Raw genomic sequence first — 12463 nt, 5'->3', positions numbered from 1 at the left:
CTCCGGGCCCGGATGGCATACACCCCAGAGTACTACAGGAATTGAGTTCTGTGATAGATAGACCATTATTTTTAATCTTCTCAGATTCCTTAATAACAAGGTCGGTACCGCAGGACTGGCGCATAGCAAATGTGGTGCCAATATTCAAAAAGGGGACAAAAACTGAGCCGGGAAATTATAGGCCGGTAAGTTTAACCTCTACGGTTGGTAAAATCCTTGAGGGTTTCTTGAGAGATGCTATACTGGAGTATCTCAAGAAAAATAACTTTATGACAGAGTATCAACATGGGTTTATGAGGGATCGATCCTGTCAAACTAATTTGATCAGCTTCTATGAAGAGGTAAGTTCAAGCCTGGACCAGGGAAATGCAGTGGATGTTGTGTATATGGACTTTTCAAAAGCTTTTGATACAGTGCCACACAAAAGGTTGGTACATAAAATGAGAATAATGGGGATAGGGGAAAATATGTGTAACTGGGTTAAAAACTGGCTCAGTGATAGGAAACAAAGGGTGGTTATTAATGGTACGTACTCGGACTGGGTCTCAGTTCATAGTGGGGTACCACAGGGGTCAGTATTGGGCCCGCTTCTTTTCAACATATTTATAAATGACCTTGTTGGGGGCATGCGGAGTAGAATTTCAATATTTGCAGATGATACTAAACTCTGCAGGGTAATCAATACAGAGGAGGATAATTTTATATTACAGGGAGATTTATGTAAATTGGAGGATTGGGCTGAGAAGTGGCAATTGAAGTTTAATGTAGATAAATGTAAGGTCATGCACTTGGGTAGAGGAAATAACATTTATGATTATGTACTTAATTGTAGAACACTGGGTAAAACAGACACAGAAAAAGACTTGGGTGTATGGGTGGATGGTAAACTTCACTTTAGTGGACAGTGTCAGGCAGCTGCTGCCAGGGCTAATAAAATAATGGGATGTATTAAAAGAGGTATAAGTGTTCATGAAAAAAATATAGTTCTACCTCTGTACAAGTCACTAGTGCGACCGCACTTAGAATACTGTGTACAATTCTGGTCACCGATATATAAGAAGGACATAGCTGAACTAGAGAGGGTGCAGAGAAGAGCGACCAAGATTATTAGAGGAATGGGTGGGCTGCAATACCAAGACAGGTTATTAAACTTGGGGTTATTTAGTCTGGAAAAACGAAGGCTTAGGGGGGATCTAATCACAATGTATAAATATATGAGGGGACAGTACAGAGACCTTTTCAGAGATCTTTTTACACCTAGGCCTGCGACTGGAACACGGGGGCATCCGCTACGTCTTGAGGAAAGAAGGTTTAATCATAATCACAGACGAGGATTCTTTACTGTACGAGCAGTGAGACTGTGGAACTCTCTGCCGCATGATGTTGTAATGAGTGATTCACTACTAACATTTAAGCAGAGCCTGGATGCCTTTCTTGAAAAATTTAATATTACCAGTTATGTATATTAGATTTTATGACAGGGTATTGATCCAGGGAACTAGTCTGATTGCCGGATGTGGAGTCAGGAAGGAAATTTTTTCCCCATTGGAACTTGTTTGCCACATTGGGTTTTTTTTTGCCTTCCTCTGGATCAACATGTTAGGCTACGGGTTGAACTAGATGGACTTAGAGTCTCCCTTCAACCTTAAAAACTATGATACTATGATACTATGAAGAGGTGGACGTCCAAACAAAATATCAGAGTCAACAAGTTGTCTCATCACAAGGTCTAATAGTTCTGGTGCGACAAACACGACAGTGGAGGTGACTCATATGCTTCATAATAGTGAGATCACTGACGTCCGTGCAAGCACCATGACACGCACGTTACACAAGTCAAGAATGGTGGCTCAAAAAAAGGCTTTTTGGTGTCTCTAAGGCAGTACTGTTGTTTTTTGTGTCCGAACCAAACTAAATATTAATCTTTTCTGATTATTGCATTTTTGCTGCATTTTTTTCTGCATTTTCCTCCTTTTTTGATGCTTTATTGGTGCAAATATGCGCCGCATCTTAATGTGATTTTTATAGTATAGAAAGGCTTTGATTCTGTACTTCCAAAGTAATGCAGTTGCTTCCATGCGTTTTTTAGGCTTCACATAAAAGCCTCTATGGAAAAAAAAAACACTAAAACCATAGCGTTCAGCCACGTCTTTAGATGCACAGTGGGTAAATGTTTTCATGAAATCACATCCACTTTGCTTGGACAGATAAAAACCGCAAAACATCTGTGCATAAAAAGCAGCAGAAAAAAACACAGCATTTATGCTACATGTGAACACGATCGAAATGTGATTTCAGTAAGGCGGGCTTTACACGTTGCGACATCTCTACCGATATATCGTCGGGGTCACGTCATTAGTGACGCACATCCGGCGCCGGTAGCGACATCGCAATGTGTAAATCCTAGATGCGACGATGAACGAGCGCAGAAGCGTAAAAAAATCGCTGATCTGTCGTGTCGTTCATTTCCACAATGTCGTTACTGCAGCAGATACGATGTTGTTTGTCATTTCTGCAGCACCACACATCGCTGTGTGTGAAACCGCAGGAAAGACAAACATCTCCTTACCTGCGTCCACCGACAATGCGGAAGGAAGGAGGAGGTGGGCGGGATGTTATGTCCCGCTCATCTCCGTCCCTCCGCTTCTATTGGCCGGCCGCTTAGTGACGTCACGGTGACGTCGCTGTGATGCCGAACGCACCTCCCCCTTGAAGGAGGGATTGTTCGGCAGTCACAGCGACGTCGCCGACCAGGTATGTGCTTGTAAAGCTGCCTTAGCGATAATGTTCGCTACGGCAGCAAGCACCAGATATCGAATGTATGACGGAGCCGGGTGCTATCGCGCTTGACATCGCTAGCGATATCGCAACGTGTAAAGCCTGCCAAAGACTCTGACCGCAGTTCGTCTAAAGTTGCTGCTGAACTGTGTGGATTTTGCGCATTTTTTTCTATATAAAACAGCATGTAAAAAAAAAAGATAGAGGTCGTGGGTTCGATTCTTGAGGAGACCAGATGAAGAAGAAGAGAATTGCTTATTTAATTAATTGTAAGTGTGATTCACCCTATAACGATTCAGTCATTTCTAAGTCAGTGATGAAGATTTGAGCAAACAAGGGGCGAGATTACACACATCAGAACAGCATATGGAAATAAAGATATGAGTAATCATAATAAAGATATGAGAATGATTGAGAATGAGAATAATTGAGGACAGCTATTGAAGAAATGATTTTACCATTACACAACCATATGCCAAGATCCACTTTCTTGTAAAGCAGGAGTCTGGTTCAGATCTTAATCAATAGAATTGTGATCATGGCATAATCCCTTTTGATAGGATTACATTGATGACTCCAAAGAACAATAAGGATATTTTCAACTCCTGGTGCCACCATATATTAGTTTGCCCTACTCTGCTTTAAATATCTAGCATTACACAATGAAGCCTTTTAAGGCCACAATTTACACTTGGGCTCATTTCTTATTGGTTCTTTCAAACACAAACAGTTTGGCCTTGTTGATGATGTGTTAAAGGTGAACATTGATAAACCAATATTTACAATCCAATTAGTAGTTAATTTGTTCTCGTCTTTTAGCTAGTGCCACCTTAGGGGTACTTCTCACATAGCGAGATCGCTGCCGAGATCGCTGCTGAGTCACGTTTTTTGTGACGCACCAGTGACCTCATTAGCGGTCTCGCTGTGTGTGACACTGAGCAGCGATCTGGCCCCTGCTGTGAAATCGCTGCTCATTACACACAGTGCTGGTTCATTTTTTTGACGTTGCTCTCCCGCTGTGAAGCACACATCACTGTGTGTGACAGCGAGAGAGGAACGATCTGAATGTGCAGGGAGCCGGCTTCTGACATCCTGCGGTAAGCCGTAACCAAGGGAAATATCGGGTAACCAAGGGAAGCCCTTTCTTGGTTACCCGATATTTACCTTGGTTACTAGCATCCGCCGCTCTCAGGCTGCCAGTGCCGGCTCCATGCTCCCTGCACACGTAGCTGGAGTACAGATCGGGTAAATAAGCACAGCGGTTTGCTTATTAACCCGATGTGTACTCTGGCTAGGAGTACAGGGAGCCAGCGCTAAGCGGTGTGCGCTGGTAACTAATGTAAATATCGGGTAACCAAGTGCTTTGTTACCCGATATTTACCTTAGTTGCCAAGTGCAGCGTTGCTTCCACACGTCGCTGCTGGCTGGGGGCTGGTCACTGGTCGCTGGTGAGATCTGCCTGATTGACAGCTCACCCTCGACCATGTAGCAACGCACCAGCGATCCTGACCAGGTCATATCGCTGGTTCGATCGCCGGAGCGTCACTAAAGTGTGACGGTACCCTTAGGGTGGCTGTGCAGTGAGCAGGAATGAGATTGATGAAGTAGGCGCTAAAAAGCGTTTATCATGTCTGGTCACTTGCGCAAATTATTAAAAGGGTTGCCCTGTCTTGATCTACAGGTTTGCAGTCTGCAGGCTTGTGAATCATCACATAGTGCCCTCCAGATTTCATGTTAAATGGGTTGTCTGGTCTTAAGTTACAAGTCTGCAGACACTCTATCTGACTGCAGATTTGTAAATCCTCACATAGTGCCCATTGCGCACTGTGCGGATTTTCCGGTGCTGGCGCCGGAAGTGGGTGGTCATGTGACAAGTAAGTGATTTGCATACATCCGGCCACATTCCTATGAGACTGTATGCAGCCTCATTCAATACTCTTGCATTGGGCGAAGACAGATACAGCCTAGTCGGCACATGATCACATGTGTGCAGTCACGCAGTTGCAGTCACATGTTCATTCATGGTAATGGAGAATCCTCTCAGTGCACAGAGCACACTATGCAAACATTAACAAGTCTACAGTCAGATAGAGTCACTGCTTACCTGTCAACTGATTTGGCGACTATAAGCTGTGGCCACTACCAGTGGGCTCTTACATACAGCATTTTAGAATACGGTATCTAAAAGCCCAGACCACTGTGTAGAACATAAAAAACACTTTCATAATACTCACCTAGGGGAGTTGTCCAGTCTGATGGGTGTCGCTGTTCTCCGGTCCAGTGCCTCCTCTCAGCTGCCATCTCTATCCTCCTTCTATCCAGCCCAGTCCAGCATTGTAGTTCTGCGCAGTCACACTTTGACTTGCACTGCTGAGGGCAGATCAAAGTAGTGTAATGCGCAGGCATGAGGAAAGGTTAAAGGCCACCTGTGCATGTGCACTACAATACTTTGATCTGCCTTGAGCAGGGCAGATCAAAGTGTGCCTGCGCAGGACCTCAATCCTAGCTAGTGTGGATGACAAAGTATGTGTCATGCACATGGACCTCAAAAGAAGGTGGAAGGAGATTGCCGCAGAGTGAAGGCGCCGGACCGGAGAGCAGCGACATCTATAGGACTGGACCCCCCCTAGGTGAGTATTATAAAAGGGTGTTTTACGTTATACACAGTGGCCTGGGCTCTAATATATATAGTATTCTGTAATGCTGTATATAAGACCTCAGTGGTGGTGGCCAGTGCTCATAAAGGAAAAACCTGGTGACAGATTGGACAACCTCTTGGATCTGTGGCGCCCCTGACCTGATCAGGCACCACTGACTACTGCACCTATGCTGGGACAGTACTTCCAGGTAAACTGCAGCAAAAAGTGAACAAGTCCTGCACCGCCTGCCCTCAGATTACCTCCAGGTCCAGTGGCTCACGTGCTGATGATTGCCATATAGCGCTGGTTGCAGGCGCAGCGTGCTGGACGGTAGTGAGCAGCTAGGAGATCCAACAACAGGGAGATGAATAATCAACCGCAAACAGCTGCTATGCCAAACAAATTCTTTTTTATTCAAAAGTTCTTTTCATCGGTGCAGATAAATTTGCGGGGGGTGGCTTGGATGCGAGTCCCTCCAAAGGACGACGGCCGTTTCGTCTGTAAGTCAGACTTCTACGGGTCCACCGTTTGCGGTCGATTATTCATCTCCCTGTTGTTAGTACTTCCAGGTAATCATAAAGGCTGGAATGAGGTGTGTACACACAGACACATAGCAACCAGGTCTCCAACACCATTAGATGGGACCCTTGGGCAGTCCCTGGAGGGGTCTGGCCTTCAATTCTTGTCAAGGGGTGTAGTGGAGGGCCTGGGAGCTAAAATGCAGAGCCAGAAAGGACGGAGTGGAGCGAGCCAGTCTGGTAGTGGTGAGCGGCGGTTGCTAGGAGACACAGACACGCACTCACACTAGTCAAACCCTGCACGTGAAGTAGCCGTTAGCGGGGGAGAACGGTGACCAAACAGTCAGAAAGACAGAGAGAGAGAGTCAGTCGAGTACGGGGGCTGCCAGTGACTAGGCACGTACAGGGTACAGGTCCCTTGAGTAGCCTTCAATTTATTTGATCTGCTAGACCTGCCAATGAGGGTACTACCAGTACCTCACCAACCACACAGAGTCCGAGCCTCAGCAGCAACGCAGGGACCCATAAGGAGACAGAGCCAGAAGTCATCTCACATAGGTCCACGCTGCCGGCAAACGGTCCAAAAAGGGGAGAAAAGGCATTAGCGACTTCCCTGGATAGGCCCCACGGTACTTCAAGTCAGGGGTTATCCGAACAAAGAGTGCTAGGAAGGTGAGTAAATGGTTACCCTCAGACCAGCCTAAAGGAGCTTCTGGTTCTCACCTGGTTTATCGCAGCATCGCCCGGGTTACCTCACAGTAACATCAACAGTGAGTAAAAACGAGTTGAAAGACTTTCTGGACTGAGACTGAGTTATTCTGTTGTGCTACACACCCGAGCCCCGGGGGCCAGCATCACTCACGGGAGGCCACACCATCCAACTGTAGACCCCATCAGCCCCAGAAGCTCATTAAAACTGCAGTGGTGGTCACCCAAATCCCTGACCGCAAACCGTGAGTGGTGTCACGAAAATAAAAACTAACTTACCTGTTGCCAAATATACAGAGGAAGGTCCTGTGACTAGAGATGAGCGAACCGGTCCCGGTTCGGCTCGAGGCGGTTCGCCGAACGGGGGGTCTGGCTCGAGTTCGGCTCGTCGAACGTTCGACGAACCGAACTCGAGCCCATAGGAAACAATGGCAGGCAATCACAAACACAGTAAAACACCTAGAAAACACCCTGAAAGGTGTCCAAAAGGTGACAAACAACTCACAACATAACACAAACACATGGGAAAGTGACAAGGACATATACTCATGTGAAAACAAAACAGCTGGACAAGGAAAAAGAGGGAGACACACAGATATATGAGTATATGCAAAGAAACATCGATTCCATTATTGTGCAACTTGAGCCCTGCTCATTTTAGGCTTCCAATCTGGATAAATTGCCTGAGCTCGCCACGTACGCCTTGAGGATCTTGTCGTGTCCTGCAGCCAGCGTTCTCTCGGAACCTGTCTTCAGTGCTGCTGGGGGTCTGCTGGCAGATAAGCACACGTGTCTGTCCACTGACAATGTGGACCTGGCTCTCAGAGGACTTTTCTTCCCCTGGGTCAGCCAGGGGAGGCGAAAGGCACGCGTATTTTTGAGAGTGCTTCATGCAAAGCATCTTTTTCTTTGTCAAAAGGGGGGCTCAACCGATGCCAGTCAAGTGGGGTGTGTGTGGCCCAGTTAGTGGCAACGAGGGAGACTGTGGTTGGAGTCCCCTCGCTGTGTCTCTAAAAGAACCAAGATGAACAAGTCATGGCTCTCAGAGGACTTTTCTTCCCCTGGGTCAGCCAGGGGACGGGAAAGGCACGCGTATTTTTGAGAGTGCTTCATGCAAAGCATCTTTTTCTTTTTCAAAAGGGGGCTCAACCGATGCCAGTCAAGTGGGGTGTGTGTGGCCCAGTTAGTGGCAACGAGGGAGACTGTGGTTGGAGTCCCCTCGCTGTGTCTCTAAAAGAACCAAGATGAACAAGTCATGGCTCTCAGAGGACTTTTCTTCCCCTGGGTCAGCCAGGGGACGGGAAAGGCACGCGTATTTTTGAGAGTGCTTCATGCAAAGCATCTTTTTCTTTGTCAAAAGGGGGGGTCAACCGATGCCAGTCAAGTGGGGTGTGTGTGGCCCAGTTAGTGGCAACGAGGGAGACTGTGGTTGGAGTCCCCTCGCTGTGTCTCTAAAAGAACCAAGATGAACAAGTCATGGCTCTCAGAGGACTTTTCTTCCCCTGGGTCAGCCAGGGGACGGGAAAGGCACGCGTATTTTTGAGAGTGCTTCATGCAAAGCATCTTTTTCTTTGTCAAAAGGGGGGGTCAACCGATGCCAGTCAAGTGGGGTGTGTGTGGCCCAGTTAGTGGCAACGAGGGAGACTGTGGTTGGAGTCCCCTCGCTGTGTCTCTAAAAGAACCAAGATGAACAAGTCATGGCTCTCAGAGGACTTTTCTTCCCCTGGGTCAGCCAGGGGACGGGAAAGGCACGCGTATTTTTGAGAGTGCTTCATGCAAAGCATCTTTTTCTTTTTCAAAAGGGGGCTCAACCGATGCCAGTCAAGTGGGGTGTGTGTGGCCCAGTTAGTGGCAACGAGGGAGACTGTGGTTGGAGTCCCCTCGCTGTGTCTCTAAAAGAACCAAGATGAACAAGTCATGGCTCTCAGAGGACTTTTCTTCCCCTGGGTCAGCCAGGGGACGGGAAAGGCACGCGTATTTTTGAGAGTGCTTCATGAAAAGCATCTTTTTCTTTGTCAAAAGGGGGGGTCAACCGATGCCAGTCAAGTGGGGTGTGTGTGGCCCAGTTAGTGGCAACGAGGGAGACTGTGGTTGGAGTCCCCTCGCTGTGTCTCTAAAAGAACCAAGATGAACAAGTCATGGCTCTCAGAGGACTTTTCTTCCCCTGGGTCAGCCAGGGGACGGGAAAGGCACGCGTATTTTTGAGAGTGCTTCATGCAAAGCATCTTTTTCTTTGTCAAAAGGGGGGGTCAACCGATGCCAGTCAAGTGGGGTGTGTGTGGCCCAGTTAGTGGCAACGAGGGAGACTGTGGTTGGAGTCCCCTCGCTGTGTCTCTAAAAGAACCAAGATGAACAAGTCATGGCTCTCAGAGGACTTTTCTTCCCCTGGGTCAGCCAGGGGACGGGAAAGGCACGCGTATTTTTGAGAGTGCTTCATGCAAAGCATCTTTTTCTTTTTCAAAAGGGGGCTCAACCGATGCCAGTCAAGTGGGGTGTGTGTGGCCCAGTTAGTGGCAACGAGGGAGACTGTGGTTGGAGTCCCCTCGCTGTGTCTCTAAAAGAACCAAGATGAACAAGTCATGGCTCTCAGAGGACTTTTCTTCCCCTGGGTCAGCCAGGGGACGGGAAAGGCACGCGTATTTTTGAGAGTGCTTCATGCAAAGCATCTTTTTCTTTGTCAAAAGGGGGGGTCAACCGATGCCAGTCAAGTGGGGTGTGTGTGGCCCAGTTAGTGGCAACGAGGGAGACTGTGGTTGGAGTCCCCTCGCTGTGTCTCTAAAAGAACCAAGATGAACAAGTCATGGCTCTCAGAGGACTTTTCTTCCCCTGGGTCAGCCAGGGGACGGGAAAGGCACGCGTATTTTTGAGAGTGCTTCATGCAAAGCATCTTTTTCTTTTTCAAAAGGGGGCTCAACCGATGCCAGTCAAGTGGGGTGTGTGTGGCCCAGTTAGTGGCAACGAGGGAGACTGTGGTTGGAGTCCCCTCGCTGTGTCTCTAAAAGAACCAAGATGAACAAGTCATGGCTCTCAGAGGACTTTTCTTCCCCTGGGTCAGCCAGGGGACGGGAAAGGCACGCGTATTTTTGAGAGTGCTTCATGCAAAGCATCTTTTTCTTTGTCAAAAGGGGGGGTCAACCGATGCCAGTCAAGTGGGGTGTGTGTGGCCCAGTTAGTGGCAACGAGGGAGACTGTGGTTGGAGTCCCCTCGCTGTGTCTCTAAAAGAACCAAGATGAACAAGTCATGGCTCTCAGAGGACTTTTCTTCCCCTGGGTCAGCCAGGGGACGGGAAAGGCACGCGTATTTTTGAGAGTGCTTCATGCAAAGCATCTTTTTCTTTTTCAAAAGGGGGCTCAACCGATGCCAGTCAAGTGGGGTGTGTGTGGCCCAGTTAGTGGCAACGAGGGAGACTGTGGTTGGAGTCCCCTCGCTGTGTCTCTAAAAGAACCAAGATGAACAAGTCATGGCTCTCAGAGGACTTTTCTTCCCCTGGGTCAGCCAGGGGACGGGAAAGGCACGCGTATTTTTGAGAGTGCTTCATGCAAAGCATCTTTTTCTTTTTCAAAAGGGGGCTCAACCGATGCCAGTCAAGTGGGGTGTGTGTGGCCCAGTTAGTGGCAACGAGGGAGACTGTGGTTGGAGTCCCCTCGCTGTGTTTTACATGCTTTTAGAAGGGCATGAAATGGCTTGGAGGTTGACTTTCATCATATGCAAACTGTTGGCTACCAAAATGCTGCCTTTCCAACAACTGTGGTTATAGGCAATGAGGAACATACTGATGAAGATGAGACGCAGATACCCGATTGGGATGACAACTTAAATATTCGGTCAGGGCAAGAAGAAACTCGGTCTGAGGGGTAGGGGAGTGCAAACACAACAATTGATGATTAAGTTCTAGATCACACCTACTGTCAACCCACAGTCAGACACTCGAGGAGGTCAACAGAGGCGGTGGAGGAGGATGCAACCGACGTCGAAGTAACCTGGCGCCTTCCTGGACACAGTCGGAGCACTGGTAGCACGTCTACAACTGCATCCTCAGCCACCACTCTGCCTCTGAGCATTATTCGGGGTGGATCAACAGGTCGCATGGCCTCTAAGCCTTGCCTAGCCAGGTCCTTTTTTGACATAGAAAAAGATCGCCCAAATTATGTGATCTGTAAAATTTGTCATGGTTCTCTTAGTAGAGGTCAAAACCTCAGCAGTTTGACAACTTCTTCCATGAATCGTCACATGAATAAATATCATATGGCCCGATGGGAAGCTCACCGTGCTGCAATGCGGCCTAGCGGAGCGAACCATCCACCGCCTGCCCCTTCCAGTGCATCCGCGCGCTCGTCATCTTCTAGGACTGTGGGGACAGCTGTCACACCTGTTTTTCCACCCACAACTTCCACCACTGTAACCGCAACAGGCAGTTTGCTTGGTAGGTCGTCAGTTGGTTTGGAAGGGGAAACAAGTGAGTGTGTACAGCTCTCTCAGACATCGATAGCACCAACTTTGGATGAAGGCAACATCATGTCTCCGCCTGCACTTTCCTCACAAAGCTGCATTTTTCCAGGGACACCCGACTCAACACCGTCTACACACAGCAGCCAGATCTCTGTCCCTCAGATGTGGTCAAATAAAAGGCCACTTCCTGCGACCCATGACAAAGCGAAGAGGTTGACTCTATCCCTCTGTAAGCTGTTGACTACAGAAATGCTGCCTTTCCGCCTAGTGGACACACAGGATTTTAGAGACCTTATGTCTGTCGCTGTGCCCCAGTACCAGATGCCTAGTCGCCACTACTTCTCTAAGAAAGGTGTGCCCGCGCTACACCAGCATGTCGCACACAACATCACCGCTTCCTTGAGAAACTCTGTGTGTGAACGGGTGCATTTCACCACCGATACTTGGACCAGTAAGCATGGACAGGGACGTTACATGTCGCTGACTGGCCACTGGGTAACTATGGTGATAGATGGTGAAGGGTCTGCTGCACAAGTCTTGCCGTCCCCACGACTTGTGTGTCAATCCTCTGTCTGTCCAAGTTCCGCCACTGCTTCTGCATCCTCCACCTCATCTGGGTCCTCCACCTCCGCCCCAAGCCTGCCTGGTCAGGCCACCAGCGTTCTCACTGCGCAGAAGGAATCACGCACCCCTCATTACTATGCTGGTAGCAGAGCGCAACGGCATCAGGCGGTCTTTAGCTTGACATGTCTTTGAAATAGGAGTCACACAGCGACTGAGTTGTGGGCAGCTCTGGAGACTGATTTTGATAAATGGTTGTCTCCACTCAACCTGCAGCCTGGTAAGGCCGTGTGCGACAATGCTGCAAACCTGGGTGCGGCCCTTCGCCTGGGCAAGGTGACACACGTGCCTTGTATGGCTCACGTGTTTAACCTTGTTGTCCAGCAATTTTTAACACACTATCCCGGCCTAGATGGCCTTCTGACCAGGGCACGGAAACTGTCTGCAGTGCTCACTTCCGCCGTTCAACCGCCGCACCTGAGCGACTTGCATCGCTCCAGAAGTCTTTCGGCCTGCCGGTTCATCGCCTGAAATGCGATGTGGCGACACGCTGGAATTCAACTCTCCACATGTTACAGCGACTGTGGCAGCACCGGCGAGCCCTGGTGCAATACGTCATGATGTATAGCCTGGGCCAACGAGATGCAGAAGTGGGGCAGATCACCCTGATGGAGTGATCTCAGATCAAGGACCTATGCACCCTTCTGCACAGTTTCGACATGGCGACGAATATGTTTAGCGCTGACAATGCCATTATCAGCATGACGATTACAGTCATTTACATGCTGGAGCACACGCTAAACACTATT

This window comes from Anomaloglossus baeobatrachus, chromosome 2 (genome assembly GCF_048569485.1).
Source record: "Anomaloglossus baeobatrachus isolate aAnoBae1 chromosome 2, aAnoBae1.hap1, whole genome shotgun sequence".
Classification (NCBI taxonomy): domain Eukaryota; kingdom Metazoa; phylum Chordata; class Amphibia; order Anura; family Aromobatidae; genus Anomaloglossus; species Anomaloglossus baeobatrachus.
The sequence above is the reverse complement of the archived record's forward strand: the minus strand, read 5'-3'. Positions refer to the sequence as shown.